At 39.2% G+C, this 20,015-nt stretch overlaps 1 protein-coding gene and 1 long non-coding RNA gene across 3 annotated transcripts in view; one reads left to right on the plus strand and one right to left on the minus strand.

Annotated features, from left to right (window-relative positions):
• The window catches only part of LOC108000231 (uncharacterized), a 305,633-nt gene that overhangs the window by 202,595 nt on the left and 83,023 nt on the right, over window positions 1-20,015 (minus strand). The window lies entirely within an intron of this gene.
• On the plus strand, window positions 2,686-10,305 carry LOC133667475 (uncharacterized). Its single transcript, XR_009833025.1, has 2 exons — window positions 2,686-2,805; window positions 9,792-10,305. It is a non-coding gene; the product is annotated as an uncharacterized LOC133667475 (long non-coding RNA).

Raw genomic sequence — 20,015 nt, forward strand, 5'->3', positions numbered from 1 at the left:
TTGAGAAATATTACACGAAAGTACGCGGATGGTAACGATGGTTTTTACGGGGAGAATAACACGAGGAAACGAGGGAAACGAAATGTCAATAGCAGGGGAGGGGGATACCCGTCTCACCTTGGTCGCGTGTGCAACCCGTAATTGAATATCGGTAGACGGTGTTCCTTTCCAAGCCTCCGGTTATTAACGCTAATGATTTTACAAGCCCGCGGCTGATTTAGTGCCGTCTCTCTCTCTCTCTCTCTCTCCATTCTTTCCAACCTTTCGTATATTGACCTCGAATAATCTCCGTGGAATAAGTATAGTGAAATCAATTCGAGTAGCTATTTGATTTGTATAATTGGATCCATGGTGTAAATATTTTATCGATACGAGTGTTCACAAAAATCTGAAGAACTCGAGTTAATTGAGTTATACGCGTCGAAAGTTTATAGTTTTACGAATTTTCGAAACTTGCTCGATCGAGTTGGACGATCTCTTCGAGTCGACGATTTCAAACGGCTCGGATTAGAGGTCAGGAATCACCATTGCTATAAAATACAAAAGTAGAAATAATAGTTGTGCAATTTAAATTCTATTTACTGTACTGTATAAATTTTCTTTCTCCCTTTCTGAAAAAAAATCTCATTCGTCCTCGGATCATTTCTACACGATCCGGTTTATTTATCCGCGTTTAAAATTCGGCCAGAGGAAAAAAAAGAAAAGAAAAAAATCCTATCAAAATACTAGACACCCCCTCCCCCGAAGAAATTAATATTTCAAACGGCCCTCTGATCCAGGGATAAAAATTCGCTGATCAACAAACGCGAAGCGCATTACGATGAGAGAGAGAGATGTGCGTGGACCAGCATCGAAATGGCGAGCAACGGAATAATTAAATCACTGACCAACGACGAGTGGGAGGCGGGGGAGGGGGTGGGATTTGGCAGCGAGCGGCGTGCGACGTTGCAATTTTATTTCGACCGCAGAATTTCATTCGTCAAGCACGCCGTACAACGAATCACAATTATTATTTCCCCACCTTATGTGTTCGAGGAGGGGGTGCGTACGTGCACACATCCCCTGGCTCGTCAACGTCGACAGAATTCCATTTTTGCAAATTATTCTTCCACTTCGTGCCTTCGAGCACGCGGCCTTCCTTCCTCCTTTTTCCTCCGGGCAACGTGATAAATCATCTCTCTCTCTCTCTCTCTTTCTCTTCAGTTTCTCCAACACGCGTCCTCTCTTTTTCCTTTTCCTCGATATAACAATTAAATCGAGAATCAAATGGAGGGGAAAGAGGTGTTTTGGGATTTAAACGAGAGATTTGGGAAGAGAGAGAGATTTGAGGCGCTACGTACTTTTAGTCGATCTAGAAAGAAGAAAAGAAACGGAAAAAGAATGTTTTATTAAAACAAAATCATGATACTTTTAGAATATCAGGCTGTTCGTCACAACGGTGTTCAAAATTTATTTATTGTCATCAAACATCAAAATTAAATCGAGGCTTATTTAACGAGTTATTAGATATTGATTAAATTTTACATTTGTTTTGTCCTTCTCCATTTTGACCACTCTCAATCTCGAATCTATTAATGTATCTTGTAGATATACGAACACAGTTTTAATCACGTGATGTAACATTCGAAGAATTTGCGGCTAATTTTCAAAGTGACTCTCTTTTCGTTTATAATTCTAAACTGTTTCTTTTGGGATCAATCCTTTTCTTATTACGAACATAAACCTTCACACGAATAATGCTCGAAAGGAAGAATCGGCAGAAAATATCAGATATAAAAATATGTACGCAGCTTCGTTAATTTCGTAAAAATTATTTCTCGATTCGACATTGACATCCTACGATTAAAATGTTTTAACCCATTTCGTGGTTGTAAACTTTCTGCGGCGAAACAGATATTGCCGAGGTTGAGATGTTATGCGTTTCTGAAAAAGTAGAAAATCCAATTTAAAGGGAGAAGAGAAACCGCGAGGATTAAAGAAAGAAAGAAAGAAAGAGAGGAAACGAAAGTATCGCGTAATCGGCATGCGCGTTACACCTCTTTACCTCTCTCCCTCCCTCTTCTCACGAAAAGGAATAAAGGGTCCCTGGCTGTTTGCCCTTTGCGACCGTCTTTTTCCCGCGCTGCAATTAATGCCGAATGAGAATTCCTTTTTCACGGAATCGATTATGCCTGTCATTGTTATTTATCGAAATAGTTAGTACATAAAAGTATATTTTCATATACTTAATTATTTCGTTGGGGGGCTTGTTAGGAAGTCAATTCTTTGGACTAAATTCGAAAGGAATTTTTTTAAAAAAATTAAAAGACACATTTACCTCTAACTGTATATTAATCAATATAACGATATTTAAGAATACTTTATAAACGCGAGTTAAAAAGATTTCTTCTCGAGCGAATATTGCCTTCGATTGTTATCGCTGACGTACTCGAAATCTTCTTGGAAATTAGCATTCGAAATTAACACGGTGTGCGCACGATTCCTTTGGGCGAAAATTCAAATTGAAATATTAATTGGCCCAGCGAGGTTCCGCTATCCTAGGTGGTCGCCTCGAAAATTTACGTATACATTTATGTATGCAGCCATCTACCGACATGCGTATGCATTTATGTATGCGGCCACGTCTCGACGTAGAGGGCGCCCCACTTATTCTGACCGCTGCAAATAACTCGGCCCGTTGTTTGCATAACCAAACTTCTTTCCCGGATTGTTCGCACGACGCGTGTTTCGAAATCAAATCGTGGAAAGGAAAGGTGACTTTTAGTTCCTTTCTCGGTGCAATTCTTGGCGAATTCTTAAGAATCCGTAAGTTTTTCAATTTTTAACAATCTATTATTATCCGATTGTGAAAAACGTGTGAATTATTTCGCGAAGAAGATTTTAGAAATACAATCGAAGAGTACAACAATAATAAACACCAGGGACGTAAATATTGTCGGATGTACAGAGATTCGATTTCGACGAATTAAGAAATAATGATCGATTGATTTATTAAAAAGAAAAAGAATTGTATTATTACCACACGACCCATTTCCATCGGGGAATACGTATTCTCTTTGTCAGTTGACGCTGGGGAGAATGTTCGTAACAGGCTGAAACTTCCTACGTTGATAACCATTTCGAACTCGTTACCTAAATTTCTCTAGAGACAACGGGTAGTAACGAAGGGCTATTGGTTAACTTTCTAGCATTGCGCGGTGTGACGCGGTAGATCTAGAACGATAGTCTGGCCGGTCGAGATCGTGTAGACAATTCTATGAATGAATTCTCCTTCTAAATACACGCGAACCCACTGCGTATTGTGTATTATCTCGTGCACGTGATTCGTATAACCATTTTCGCACTTTCGAGAAGAAAGAACGTGTTCGACCACCGCTTGTAAATAAATTTAAAACGACAAACCGCGTTTTAAATCGTAACTCGATTTAAAGAGAGAGAGAGAGAGAGAGAGAGAAGAAAAGAAAAAAGAATTTTGGACAAAGGACAAAGCCACCGCCTATCGATCAATCGGCCACGATTAATTGCGAGCGAATAAAGCGGCGAGCCAAGGCAATTAAGGGAATCGTTTCGACGATGGAAAAGTATCGAAGGGCCGATATCGAAAGTATCGATAAGTTTTTCCCTCGTCAATTACGATCGAACGGTCCCCAATCAGGAGGGAGAGGGGGGGAGCCACTTTAAAACTCCCCCTTCCCCCGATGTTCGTTCACCGACCGTATCGATCGAGGGTATCGCGTTAAATTTCTCGAGAATAATTTCCCTTCCTTCGGTCAGTTTTTAAGGTTGAACGGCTTAAAAGTCGTCTCGATGTCTGTTTGGACCGGGCAAGGGAAAGGCTCGTGACTCCTTCGACGAGGAATATCGACAACGGCGTTATGGTAATTGCATTAAGAGAAAACTGGAACTCTTAACTCCGCCGCTTTAGCTCCGCTCCCGTGGAAATCGATTCTTTCAGCCCCGGTGAAACGGGCCAAACTGGATTAGTATCGTAACGGTACACTTTAGCCAATTGCCCGAGTGGCGGGACGACGCTTAAACATGGATGGAAATTGAAATTGTTGTTTCTCTTAATCCCTTATTTTCGTTTATTCCAGATTTTTTCACGATCGATTCATTTTCACCGAGTGCAAATCACGATCGACGCGTTTGGTTCGATTCGAATGTATTTTCGTATACCGACCGAACAGTTACCGACCGATCTATCGATAAACCTTTCGCGGCGGCCGAGGTGGCACGAACCGACTCTCGCGAGTTTAAAAAGACACCGATTTCGATTAATTACAACGAGTTTCGCCGAAATACGATTATTTCCACAGTTTCTCAGGAATTTCTACCAAAGTTAGGGCGAACTTGTCGTTAGAACGGGGGGACGCAGCTGCGCCGAAAAATCCGATCCGATAGATTTATCGCGTAGGAGGGGTTTCCGGTCGAGAGCCCCAATAAAATTGATTACGGCTGAGCTTAAACACCGTTAAACCGTAACCGTGCATAATAAAAGACCAGCGTACAAACTGTTGCGCGCCCGTGCGCGCGGTTATGCTGAAATTTGCTTATAAATTTGCATCGCATTAACGAAGTATAAGCGGAATTATATCTATATCACGCGTGCACGAAATTGCGACTCATCGAGCATGAAAATTATTCCGACACGGGGAAAATTCTGCCAAAAAAAAAAAAAAAAGAAACGATATTTTTCAAACGGGGATCAGACGTATGGATGTGGTTTTTCTTTTTGCAAGTCTTGGAAAACGTCTTGAAAGTACAGGTTAAGTTTAGGTAAGTCTAGAAGAGAGAGAGGTAAAAAGTGGCTCGTCTTTTTCCACCGTGTATTAGCATGATTGACTTTTGAGCACGTAGTCGGTCAGATTTTTACTTTTTTATACGGCTATACTCTTTGAAAGTTGATATTTGCATTTTACGGTAGCAGTGAAAATGACTCGAAGGATATAGTAGCGACTATGATATATAGAATATTCTATTTAGCATTGCTAATCGTACAAAAAAAAAAAGAACTTTTATCATCATCTTCGTGCCATTCTTCTTGAAATTAAAAAGTATAGTAGACTGTTTTAATTTTAAATCTTAAAAAAAAGAACTTGTGAAACTTATAACATTAAATTATTCCAAAAAAGTGAGAGAATTATAAAAGTGTTGATCGAATTAAGAAATGTCGCGTAATTTAAATATAAAATTCTTGCTATCGCTCCCTTTCTTATCATAAAGAGACACAGATAATACGCACAAAGGAATAAAATTTTGACAATGTCGATGTATTTTCTAAATTTTCGATACCTTTTTTTTTTTAAGCTAAATCAATTTCGTCCCGCTTTGTATATTCCGCGATCGATGCCAATCGTCGATGGCACATCGCGGTGTTCCTCGCGTATTTAAATGAAAATTACACGTTGCATAAGATATTTCTACACTGCACGGTTTCATTTATAGAGGAAAAGTGGGAAACTAGTCCAGGTTACGTCGATTCTACGTACCATTTTCGAATTGTACGAGTAATTTCTTGGATCTTTGCATTTTTGTGGAAAAATTTTTATTCCCCATCCATGTGGAATAAATTTCTTCAAGACTTTTTAATTCAAGAGAAACTCGTTCGCAGAAATAGAAATAGAAACGCTCAATAATTTCTGCGCCATCGTTCGGAAAATAAATTTTATATTTAACGTTTCTTTCTGTTTTTTCTTTCTTTCTTTGAACAGACGTTCCGTTTCGGTTAACTATTCATCGAATAAAGAGGGAAATGATCGAAAGATACGGCTGGATCAAGTTCAGCAGACATAAAAGCACGTCCCCTTTTAGTAGTAATACTCAATAATTTCTCGGCCGTGTACGATTTCCATGATGCTATACACGAGAAGGGTATTGACCTTGATGCGGCAGGTTCCAGAAGATCGTATCCTATTCTCGAGCCCATCTATGCCTAACTATAACGTTAAGGACAAGAGAAAAAGTCGATGGAAAATTCATAAGTAGATAATCTCGCTACGACAGTCACGGTGAAGCTCGGATATCGAAATCAGGACTTGTACAATCTCGATCTCTTTCCCCTGTGTATTCTACTTATAACCTTTTCCGCATTGATTATTTAACGATCTCCATATTCCCTGTGGAACGTCTCCTACAATTATAATCAAGGATCAATTGTGATAGTGTCTGAATATCTGGGATACGTATGAAGTTTACAGGTTTTCACAATCGTTGTTATTCTTATAATTCCAAAATAACGTCTCGAAAGTATCGTTCAATAGCTGCTCGCTAATTTCGTTTCCTTCAGCTTTGCTATCAAGTGCACATTGAGCTTTCGAAATTGATTTAAACTATCTGTCAAAGTTCAGATGTTTCCATACTTTATCCACAAGTCGATGCGATTCTACATCCAGCCTACTATCTTTGAAATCGATTTAAATGAGAATTATGTTAGAGAATTCCTCGCCTATTGAATTTTCACCAAAATCAAAGGAAAATGGTAAAACTCGATTCCTTTATAGATTAAGAATATTCCGTTTTTAGCAGTGGCTGCCATTTATAAAGATATTACGATAATAAACAGGTTATTTTAACTTTTAAATGGATCGTTGTTAAATCTGTTCGCGAGAATTATATAAAATTCCTTCAAGATTAAAACATTTTAAAGCGCGGTGCATTATTTAAATCTCTCCACGAGAATGATAAAAATCTCTAAAAACTTTCAATTACCCAAGAAAATCATAAAATTCCTTTACCGATTAAGAATCGTTACATCCATTTTTAGCAATGGCTGTCATCAATAATAAATAAGTTATTTTAAAGCGCATTATTTCAATCTCTCAACAAGAGAGCTCTACGTAAATTTCATTTTATACCTCGAATCGGTAAAATTATTTTAAAGTGGATTATTTATCGAATTCCTAACAACGAGTGAAAAAAAATTACAGAGGTCGTGTTGTTTCGAGCCCTCCTCGGTTGACAGCGCCGTGCTCGACACGCACGTCTTAAAAACCGAGCCCCAGGAGTAATCGTTACTGCATTAGAGCGCTTATTGTCGCGCTGGCTGGCGGCGGTTGAAAAATGAGAGCGTTCGCGCGAGTGGTTTCGAGTGCGTGAACGCTCGTACCGAGCGACTGCGTGGGTCGAGTGCTCGTCTCAAGTGCCCATGCCATCTCGCCGGTGATCCTTCAATTCCGAAAACGCGAATAGGTATCCTGAGGGCGCCGATTTAAAGTGACGAATTGAACAATCTTTTTGAATCTTAAAAATCTTTTTCTTTTTTTTTAAATCAATATAGTGTCTAAGTGACCTATTTATTTATTTCAGGTTATTTTGCAAATTTCTCATCGAAGTTCAAGAGTTAAAAAGATATATAAAAATATGATTATAATCCCTTAAAGTTTCCAATAATCATTTGCACACACCATCAGTTCTCCTTTAATTTTCCACTTTCCAATTACAAAAACGAACAAGCAAAGATAGCCTTGAAATTCGTAAAAACGTGAAATTTTTTATCTCGTATCACCAAGATTTCTAGTTTTCTACAAAGTAGAAAATACACGCAATATGCTCCTGGATCAAACAGTCTTCGGAAGCGAGGAGGCACGATTACGAATACTCCTTTCATCATTGCGACAAGCGTTCGAGGAACCCACCACTTCCGGATACCTATCGGCGCGGTATTATGAGAAGAAGGCGAGGAGAAAGACGGAAGAGAGAGAAAGGAGAGGCGTATTCGAGAGGCGGCGAGGCAAATAGAGTCATCTGACAAGGCTGCTTGCAGCATGGAGGCCGCGGAATTATTAATTTTAATTACACAACTCGGAGAGAGGCTGCGTGGAGGAAAGGCTCACGTAATAAACTTACGGCAACAGCATCGGTACCAAACCCTACACCATCGCTACACCAACCAACCACATACCACGTCGCACACACCAGCGCCTCTCCTCTTTCCACTTCCATCAACATCGTCTTTCCAACACTCCTGCATCGCCATCATCCATCCGCAGCGGCATTACGTGGGTATTGATTAAACGCAACGCATCCCACTCCCTTCGAACGGGACGTGGGAGAGAGGTGGCGGTGGAGGGTGCTTTTGGCACAGGAGTTGGCCGACAATTAATATTATTTATCGACGTCTTAATCGGCCGGCCGCATCTAACCGCCGACTTTAACCCCTGGGGTTTGAAGGCAGGGGTTGGAAACCGAGCTTGGCTGCAACGAAGGAACACGAATTGACGAGGTAAAACCGAGGGAAGAGGGTGAAAGGTTTTCTCTGTGTACTCTCTTAGGCGACACTCGAGAGTGGTCAGCTTTTATGGAAGAATCGGAAAATTAATATACATTTGATAAGCCTGTGGATATTAAATATTATATTTATATAAACAACACTCGATAATAATAATCCCTTAGTTTTTACGATAAATATTTTTTATTAATTTTCACGAAATATTTTCGTACATTCGTTAAGGATAACTATGCATATTGTAAGAAAACGAGGAAAAAACGAGAAAACAATATTTCAGGATTCGAACCTGCGACTCTCGGATTGGAAAGCTGGTACTATAACCCCTACGCTACAATGCTCTTTTGGTTCCTCGTTATTATTTGTTTCTATTTACGGTACAAAAGGCTCGATACTGTAAAATTACAATGATTAACTTTGCTATTGTGTAAAATTATTAAATATAATCGAAATGATTCTTTCCGTTAAGAACGCGTATATCCGAAGACATGTTTTAGCATGTCGTCAACGTACACTAGAAAAATTTTAATCTTCGATGGATGCAATGTAATGTAACGAGATCGAGGAAGTAGTTAAGTGAATTGAACGCTTACGTCTGACCAATCGATCCGCTATACTACTTATCGTGAATGCTTCTTATTGAAATATTACTCACGTTTCCAGTGCGATTAATTCGAACACGGAAATGAAGACTTACCTGAAACAAAGAGAGTAAGAAAGATTAATTACGTTTCATTAACCCTTTTATCTTGCCTCAGTCAATCCGTTTAAATGATGAATTAAAATTTAATTAGTTAATTAGTACTTAATATTATTAATCTATCCAAATTAACTCGTAAAGATGTATCTTTAAATTTTATTTATTATTGAATTTTCTTAATTCCATTTCTCAATTCCATTTATTAACAGGAACAACCATCAGGAATAAACATAATAAACATGATAAATTTTCATCCCACTACTTATTTCCATTCTATCTGGTGAACAAGAGTTACGATGGATTTCATAATTCTCGAGGAAGGAGAATTTTCCGATATTAATTTTATCGATAATAAAAATAAGAAAGCCAAGAAACATTTTACCCAATTCTCAATAATAAAATAATTCCTATCCGAACCTTTGCGATTTTTCGCATTTTCGCTCGTGTAGCAAAAATCAATTTATTCTTCGAAAGAATAAATCTGATTCTCCTCCTTGTTGTTTATTCTTTTTCAATCGCTTGTAAGTTATTTATAAAAAAAAAAAAAAAAAAAGTTGGCGGTGTACCGTTCATTGATCGTTCATTCGAGCGAAAATTTTCTGCTTGACAAAGGGCGAGAGGGGGGGAGAAAAAAATTGTAAGAAAAGATGGCTTCGAGACAAACGTACCAGCGATGGGAGAAAAGGATCAAAGGGGAAAAGGGGAGGGGTTCGTGGAACTTTGACCGACCTTTCATGGAAATCTTGTCGCCATCTTTCCCCTCCCCATCTCTCTCTCTCTCTCTCTCTCTCTCTCTATTTTTCCATCCCAACAAATTAGTTATCGAAAATATTATTCCAAGCAATTAAACTCGTATTTCCTTCACAGGCTCACAATTTTTCTACCCCTCGTCGTGGAAAGGTTTCCTCCGACGACTCGAGTGTCACCGGGCCCTCGGTGCACTTCAAGTATTGGATATTCTTATCGAAGATTTATTTCCTAGCGTTGATAAACGAGCGAGCAGAAAGTATATATATATATATATATATAAAATCGAAATATTTTGTTAAAAGTCTTCATTGATTGTTTGTATAATTTTCTTTTGGTAATTAATTATTAAAGGGGAGAAAAATTAATTAGAAAAAAAAACAGAAATTTACATTTACACAAAAGATAAATATTAATATCAATCTCCTGCTGTGTGTACAATATTGCAAAAAGATATTGCTTGATACAGTCAAAATTTTATTTTCTCGACGAATTTCACTCGGAGATAATATTCAAACCGGCCACGATAAAGAAAATATTTATTTCGATTAATTGTAATACTCTCCTAGTCCGTTTACAAACGAGCACTCAGAGAATTAAATAATCGTTTAATTAAATGATCACGGAATATAAATTATTACGCACTTCTCTATATCCCTTTTCGTAAATTAATCCAACAATTAAGAAAATAGAAATTATCTCGTTCTGAGTGGTGGTGGACTATCGATCATTTTTCTGTTGCGACAAATTGTTTTCAACACGAAAACGCGCGTGGCTAAAAAAGTGGAAGAGATAAGAAACGAGGAGGAGGGAAGAGTGGAAGGGTGGCACCACCTTTGTAAAATGTACTTCGTCACCTTGCCCCAGGAAACGCGTGACCAAACCTGTCCAACTCTTGACCACTCCTTTCCTTCCCCTGCTCGATATTTCCACCCCTCCCTCGTGACGTAACTATGAAGTTTATCAAGGGGAACGAACGCTCGAAGACACGGTCGATCATCGTTTCACCTTTTCCCTTTCTTTCTCGAAAATTTAATCCTACGCTTCTCTTTCCCTCAACTTAGTTCCCAGCAAAATTTGATTCATTTATGAGACACCCTGTAACAATTTTTAATTATTAATATATATATTTTCAAAATATGTATATCAATTTCAAATTACAAATTTTCGACTCTCAATTTTTATTTTTATTTTCGAAGAATCCCTCCCTCCTTTTCTAAAAATCTCTCTGCCTGCTCTAGAAAAATCCCGTGGAACGGTGCTGATTAAACGATATAGAGAATCCCCAACATCCATCAGCTCCCACGATAACCTCCTCTTCCTCCGTTTTCCTTCCAGGCCAGGATTTTCGCCCCGTTTACGGAGGGAAAGAGGAGGAGGAGGGGAGGGGGAGCATGGCCATACGCGAGGGCGTCGCGACGAATGCGGCAAAGCGCATAATACCGGACGGTAGATTGGATGCCTTCTCAGTAGGTGGATGAAAAGGAAAGGGTCGACTCGTGACGAATTCGAGAGGATTCAAGACTGGTTCGTTTACGTTTAAAGAAAAGATAAATCGTTTCCTTTCTCTCGTGATATGGTATGGTAAGAGGATACTTACTTTTTCGAGGGAGTGCGTGAACCGAAACGAGAATGGGACCCTTTAAAATTTCTTTTCGAGAACGTGTCCATCCGTGAACAGGGTTTAACGAGTTTATCGACCGTTTCGATAAAATAAGACTAGATTTATCGACTTTTGTATACCTTTTGGGTATATTAAAATGTAAATTACTTATTCAAAATCTATAAATTTGTCTTTCATATGTAATTTCTTTCTTTTCTTGGATCGAAGCTAGTAGTTTTGCTCGTGATAATCCGCCAATTCTTCAGCCAATTGAAAGAGAAAATTCTTTTGAATCTCTTTGCGTAAGAATCCAGGCATCGATGGCTGCCAAATCTAAAAATTTATTATAAAACACGCGAAGGGGGTCCTGCTTCCACGGAATTTTCTTCGTTATCAGCATCTTTTATTTCAATATCTGAAATAATATTTTCTCATCGTTCTTATCAATTCCATATCTTTTGAACACTTGCCCGCAACACTCTTGTTACACTCTCTCTGCAAAGCTCACCGTCGAAGGGATTATTCGTAATCATATCACAATTGTGAACAACTTGTTCGAACATGTGTTTATCGCTGAACATAGTTATTTCCCAATAATTGATCTACATAAAAAATTAACCCGTAAAAACTCGAAAACCCATACGTAAGAACCTTATTTCCATATTCAGAATTTTTGAACGTCAAAATCCGTCGAATAAAATATTGGCTTAGAATCAACCTATCTATCTCTCTCTCTTTCAGAATCATTTTCAGAGAGAGAGAGAGAGCGCAGGATCATCGTGTCCCGCCCCCGATGTTTCGACTCTCCTGGATAACAAATGGCGGCACGGCCCCTGAAGGACAACGCGGGTGCACAGCCAGTTTGAGCGTAATTCCGAGCGGGGAGGGTAGACAGGGGCCGTAAGTCACAGGCTCGAACGAAGCGTCGAGGTATTAATTAGAGTTTCAGCGGTGGGGAACCGCGACCACTTATCACCGGGAGCCTAATCTGAGACCGTGCGGCCTCCACCGCCACCCTTTCAGAAGCCACCCCCGAGCCTTAAACATCGTGATCGATGCCCGATATCGCGGGGACTAATGAGTCGGGGATCGAGAGCTTCCTTTCTTTTTTTCTTCTCCCTCTTCTTCCTCTTCCTTCGTTTCCCTCTCCGCGGATGACGCGGATCCGCGAAGAATGGACCGGCCAACCGCCCCTTTGGGGTTGGAAAAGGGTTGGAAAAGGGGGGGAAGCATTGTGATCGACCGGTGACCCCGTTAAGATGTTGGGTCATTAATAAAGCGGGAGGGGGAGGTTGGAAGGGCGATTGGAAATTTTTCACCGGCTCCCTTCTCATCGATAAAGGGTAAAGAGAGTCGTGGTTGAAAGTTGGAGAAACTGGGGGAGGGGAGGGACAAATGTGATACAGTGGCGTTTCCAGAGAACGCCTCGAGGGATCTGAGAACGAGGGTGGGTGGGGGGATTACTACCTCTCGAAGCGAAAATTCGTGGGTATTCATGGTTTTATCGATTTTGGCAAAAGGGAGTTTTGGAATCGCGAAGGAAAAGTAAATTACAGGTCGACGGTGTTCTCGAAATGAAAAAATTTTTCTTACGGATGAGCGATTCTTTTTCTTTCACGTTTTTAAATCATCGGATTTATTATATAAGATTTTTCATTTTCAATCTTTTAAAAAAAGCCTTAGCTTTAAAATAAAATAAAAAAAAAGTATACTGAGATAGTTACAATGATTTTTATTGTTATTGACACGAATGGTATATTAAGTTTCTTTATATTTATCATTAGAACTTAACTAAGATACAAATTAAAAAGTCTAACTTGATTTTTTTTAGAATTTTTTAGAATAAAATTTGTAATTAAAATTTACATCAATTTTAAGAAAATTATTCTTTTAATCGACATACTTGTACTTTTATATTACATATACATGCAAAATAGTATTTAATAATAATCATTAATTGTATCTTCAAAACTTCGCTGCGTCTCAAATTTTTAATAATCATAACACGAAAAAGAAATTTTTACGGTCTTTGAAATGCATTTGTTTCCGTGTCATTCCTTAAATTATAAAAAATACTTCCTGAATATTTAAGAAAGCTCATATATATAAAGGATCAAGATTTTTAGATATTTTTAGATACGCGAGAGCGGTGTAAGAATAAGACAAACATCTCGAAAACTTGGGATTCATTTTCTCGATAACGAGAGGAGAAATTTACGAAGAGAGCCTAAAAAGAAAGAAAGAAAAGAAAAGAAAAGAAGTTTAATCGAGTTTTCCGCGCGCACGACTCGTTAAAATTTTCGACGCGGAAGTTGCGAGCCGTGGACGCGTATAAAAGCCGCGTGGCGTCCAATTAAACGCAAGCTGCCGAAGGTAGCTACAGACAGCATTGAATATGGCCTCGTTCGACAAACGAGCCGAAAGGCTCCATAATTAAACAGCTTCTCAATCGAGTTTTTAATGCGTGTTAAACTCGCTTATATTAAATTTTCGACCGATCGATCAGACGATTTTTAATTTCTTGTCTCAATCGATTTGTTATCCAACGCGAAAGTCCCTCGTTCTTCGTCACGATTCGATCCAGTTTCCTCGATATAACCGAGCAATTGCACGATTATTTCCTTCTGCGTTTGTTTAATTTCGCCTGAAATAAACGAGAAATAATTCCCCTCTACGCGGATCATATATAAGGAAAATGTTGGGAAAAAACAGATCCTTCGATTCGACGCTTATCCGCGTTAATTAAACGTCTGTCGTCGGCAATGGGCGAGCATTGACGGTATCAAGTTTATCGCGTTCGAGATATCGAGGCGGGTGGCCACCCTTGAACTTTGGGCTATCGAGAAACTTGCCGGGATGAACACCCGGTAGAGTCTCTCTATCTCTCTCACGAGCGTGGACCAGCTATTAATTCGGTTGTGAATCGATTCCACGCTTTACTGCCATTTACAGAAGCCCTTTCAAGCCAGGATTACGTCTCCTGCTCCTCCTCGGCTTCTTCGCGAAAACAAACCCGTTATTGTGTCCCGTGATTCGACGTGTGTATCTCTGCTGTTGTTTATTTGCATACGCGTCTCTCGTCAGAAGGGAATGAGAATTTCAGAGCAACCCCGATTGCGACGCTTGCCCAGTTGGCCTTTCATAAACGTGTTCTCGTCACACTTAAATCGTACAATCGTTGCTTTGCAATATTAGTCACGTATATATATATATATATTTATTTATTTATTTATTTGAACACCTTTCGAGATGGGAAAAAGAAAAATTTATGGAGGAGAAGAGAATTGCAACATGCATTAAAATACAAGAGAAGAAGAGAGAAGAAGAGACAGAGCCAGTCAGTCGTTACATTACTCCAAGAAGGAAGCTGACCTTCTTGATAAACTAACCTTAGCAGGAGTACGTTTGGACGTTAGACTCCCCTGAGAGACGGAGCAAATGAACGAGCAACGGTGGGAGAGAGAGAGAGGGGGAGAGGAAGAGGGGGCATAGGATCGAAGGTGGGTGGTGGCCGTACACGAAACAGCACTTACACCCCTGCGACTAGCAACCCTCGACCTCCGACCCGCCTCTAGGTATGACTGGCAGAAGTACGCCTAAACTGCATACCAGTGGCTTTCAAGGTGACCTTTCCTCGTCCAGGCTTATTAATATGTATACGCGTCCTGGAAAATGACGAATAATCGCGTCTCCTCGTGACACTCGTACATCCTCCGCGTTTGGACGCGAAGAAATATTCCGATCGTCGTTTGCATTAACTTTTTTGCATTTGCAAACAAATATAAATTTTCTTCTTTTTCTTTATGGAAGAGTTTGCAACTCGTATATAAATTTAATTCGAGGATCATATGAAATTCATGTGATATAAAAAGTATTAATATCGGGCTGTAAGTAAATAATTTTAAATTAATAATTACGATTTTATTAGATCCTTTTCGACCTATAATTTTTTGTACTAATAATACGTTATTAAAAAAACTTTAATTCAAAACTTTAACTCAACTTTATTACGATTAATATATCGATTAAAATTCGAATTTTTATTCCTTCTCGTGGTGAAATAATTTAATTGATCGATATTTTTATAAATAATTTAGAAATTCAAGTATCTGACGTCGATTAATCCAGAGTGAGAGGAAATTTTGATTGGATGATGAAAGAAATCTTAAAAAAAAATATCCGATATTGGAAATGTGAACACGAATATAAATATTCCCAATTTCGAAGGAATTTCTTTCCACGGAATTTGTAATTCGTATATAAATAAGCGGAGTAATAATTAAAGCGCGCACGGGCACAAAGCATTCCGGACACGATGAAAAAGCAAATAGAATTGAAATAATTTAAATGACCCACTTCGAATCGGCGGCTTGTCCCGATGATTTCTGATTTCGGTCAATATTTATACAGTTATGCGAATTGCCCCACACTTGCACACCGAATCACCATCGACAGTCATATTAATAACTCTATCGCCGTTCCATTTCGAATTTCGGGCACGTAACCATCGGCGATGTCACAACCCGGGGAAAATATTCTGAAAAATATTTCAATAATTTTCCCGAGCGACGCGGGTTAATTTCATCACTGCCGCTATTAAATTCCAATTAGGAGCTCTGCCATTTTTACGCTCGTGCACATGGCAAATATGAGCTTCAAGAGAGGATGCGTGATTTTCTGCTCCCACTTTTTAAAATCAGTGTTTTCCAACCTTCCGTGATATCCGAACGGACAAATCGAAAGGATTATTCCCGTAGTGGAATAACGATTTAATTAAAATGACTGGTAAAAAAAAAAGTCGTAAATTAATAGGGAACAATCGGAATGATTAATTTTGCACCGTCTTTGGACGCGAATCTATTTGATAAAACTCTCGAGAATTATCCTCAAAGCGAGTGGTGCTTGATAAATGTCATCGTACAATGCAATATTCGCTAATGAAGAATGAATTTCTTAAATAAATTCGCAGCTTTGAAAGTAACTCGAACGCAAAAGCTTACGAAGATTGAGAACCACCGTTCCAACCGATCGATTCTCAAACAATTCTTAGAGTTCTACTCTTAAACATATTACTTATTATAATTAATATAATATCGTAATAAAAAAAGCCACTAATCGAAAAACGACTTAATCTTAAATAACGTACAATTAATAATATAATCTAACTTGCACTTTCACTGCCACATCTTACGAAAGATTGAGAAGAACCATTGAGTTCCAATATTAAAATAAATATCGAAATACCATCAATTAAAAACGAGAATAGCTTTGTTCTCAAATAATTACGTACGATTGGTACGTAAAATAAAATAATTTGTACTTTCAACGCTATCTTATAGTCCAGACTGAGAACCGTCGTTCCAATCAATCAATTTTCAAGCAAAATGTAATATTCTAAGATCTAAGAGTGATTCGCACTTTCAACGTATCCGTTATCAAAAACGACAGCAACGACAGATATCTTATAGCTATAGAATGAGAACCACTGTTCCAATCAATCAATTCTCAAATAACGTACAACTAATGATATCTGTTTGAGAATAATTTGCACTTTCCATTTCCAAAAGCGATAATATTTTATACCCCAGACTGAGAACCACTGTTCCAATCGATCAATTTTCAAACATTCAATTTTAATTAATGACATCTGTTTGAAAACAATTTACACTTTCAACTTTCAATTATCCATTACAGAAAACAATAGTATACAATCGAGATTGAGAACCACTAAAGATCCCAATGAATTCTCGAACAACGAAAAATACGAAACACGCTGTAACTTCATCCATCCTAAAATTCCTCGAAACTGCATTGGGGCGCGATTCTCACCGGATATCTCCAAGCTTTCGCCGCTACTTTCTCGTCAAGTGGAATTCTCTCGTGGACCGAGCGAACCCTTCATCTTCACAACCCTGCTTACCCACGGCCGAACCGGTTGAAACTCGTCGTGGCACCGCTAATGAAAACGAATCGTCCCTCTTCCACCCCATTTTTACCCCCCCTGTAACGCAGCCACGCTCGAACGAAGCGAGACACGAGGGGTCTTCTCAGGTAGACACACCGGTACCACACACTCTCGGCTCGTCGAGATGCTTGGTCGCCGTGTTTTCGCCGTGTCCCTGAGGGGTTGCACGTCGAGGAAGACAATTAGGGGATCGCGTGCTGGCGCGACTCGCTCGGTTAAAGGTGTTCGATGCACGCCGAGCGAGGGTCGTGGCTATCTCCTTTGCGCATCTTCTGCGTGTTGAATTTTTGGCGGATCGAATGCTTTGAAATAAATTGGATTACTTTATGAGAAATTTAATTTTTTTTGTATATATGTAATTTCGATTATATGCACTCGAAACACTTTACGTTCGAGTGACGTTTGAAAAGTGTCGATTCCTCGATGATTAAGCAGCCATGATTTATCTCTCTCTCTCTCTGGAAAGGGCCAATATCGAACTCGCTGGCTGTCGTTAATGAAAAGAAATTGCCCATTTGTCGTCTTCTCCTCGTTGGTGGCAGGTCTACGAGATGAAGGATACCGGTCCCGCAGAGTGATGTAAATTTGTGCGTTACGGCCAGCATCGAAGTTACCTCGAAGCGGAGTGAGTAATGAAAACGAATTACTACCCTCTTCCCTACTTTTTCTCCATTCTCAGACCTAACCAACCACACCTTCTCGAGGCTCGTTGACGCTCCTGGACAGGTTCCTTCCACCCAGGAAAAACGATTCGACTTATTCCTTTGAGAGACCCTTGCGAGAGACTTGGAAAGCACAATCGTTCTCCTTCTATTTGTTGCTCGAATCGAGGATCTCACCTAACTGCTGTGACGTGAATGAATTAAAAATTTGAATTAAAAATTTAGCCGCAAGATATTTTATACGAAATTGTACGAGCGTCATCTCTGGAGTCGTACAAAGAAAAGAAAAAAAAGGCACCGAATAAATTTCTAAATTTTCGCGCACGATGAGGCGAGAGAGGGCGAGGGAGGCATCCACGAAGTCTGTGTATCCACGGAAACGAGCGCGCGAAAAACAGTCTGCGGTTCTCGAGAGTTGTGCTGCGACAGACATCATCAGCCGAGGGCAGAGGAAAAAAGGAAGGGTGCGCGGGTTCCCTGGTAACCCGCCCTTTTTCCTTTTTCCTTTTTTTTCTCCTCAACCTGTCAGAGACAGTTCGAAAGTTCAGCGAAACGAAAGGAAAGGCGCGTGGCCTCGCGTGCACGGTTCGGGGTCTCTTCTTCGTTTTCTTGTTCCTCCCTCCCTCCGTTTCGCCCTCTTAGCACCGGGTACCGCGTCTAATTAGGCGTCCTGGACCCTCCTCGCGGAGTCTGAAGAGTTCTTCTGGCACCGAGGCGTTTCCGCCCCTCGGTTGTCGAAGAAATTTCCGAAGAGAAAACGGGGGGAAGGAGAGGGGGAATAAAAAAAAAGGGGAGAAGCACGGGATGTTGATGAATTCGTGAAACACTTTTGGACCAAAAGGATTCGAAACGAATGAGAAAAGTTAGGGGAATTGCACGTAGATGAAATGGAGTTATATTTGTATACAGTGGTAGATCTTGATAAGTGAGAGGAGCTTTGTTAATCGTGAGAATCAATTATGGTGCGAGATCGATAAAGTTGATTGAGTTTTACAACTTGGTTTGGCTTCGGCAGCTCGATATGGAAATATTTGTTCCGACAAGGTGAATGAGAAAAATGGTAATAACGAAGAGAAGTGACGTAACGTGATAATTTAACTCGAGCATTTATTTATTAAAGATATTATATAATTTTAGGGGGCGGATTTCTGTCGAAAATTATGACAGAAAAAACACCGATAAAATTCTCATTACAGAGAATCGTTTCACCTTTCGACTTTTATATTTGTTTTGGAATCGGCTTTTCGAAACTGCGAATACACGAACACCTTGTATATGGCGGAAAGAGGTCGTGCAGTGGATAGTGGTCGAAATCAGTCGGATTAAAGTTCGTGATTGCACTAACGAAGCTCTCCCGCGAGCTTTGCTCTCTCGTCGTTCTATCTCTGAATTGGAAGAATTCCGCAAACCGGTGGATAATCCGAAATTGAAATCGAAAATCGTCTTTCACCTTCGTGGGGCTGGTGTATAATTGATAACGAAATTGAAACGAAATTTTTCCTTTTTCCCGAATTGCGGTTTGAATTTGATCGTAAAATATAACTGGTAGATTTGGACAATTTTACATTTTTAGGAATAATTTCTACTTTTATCGACTAAACGCGATACTAGCGCCACGTGGTTATTAACTACCGCTACCCAATCCACTCAATATTATTACAATATTCCACGCGTATATTTTAAAATTCTTGATGCTATATTTCGAAATTAGATAAAGGAGTTGAGATGAGTTCACAGATGAAATTATATAAAATTTTGTTTTTCAGTTTTAGATTCATCAAAATATCTTTTCAGAGACACGAATCTCTCTCATATTTTGGTCTCACTTAGTGGTCATATTTAAACATGGATCCATAATTTTATCCTTCTATTACGGGACTTTTATTATCATCCTAGAGAAAATACGACGCAAGTTTCTTATTTTACCTTTCGATCATTCTATATACGAGACGTTTCTATCTATACACAATTTAACGCGATTTAACATTTTTACTTTTCAACACCAAGAAATATCGATCCAAGTACTTTTTTTTTAATCCAAACAGGAATTTAATTTATCTTTCCCAGAAGAAAGATGGAACAAAAAAGAGAACGTTTCGAAACGACGTCAGATA

Source organism: Apis cerana, linkage group LG16 (assembly GCF_029169275.1).
Source record: "Apis cerana isolate GH-2021 linkage group LG16, AcerK_1.0, whole genome shotgun sequence".
Classification (NCBI taxonomy): Eukaryota; Metazoa; Arthropoda; class Insecta; order Hymenoptera; family Apidae; genus Apis; species Apis cerana.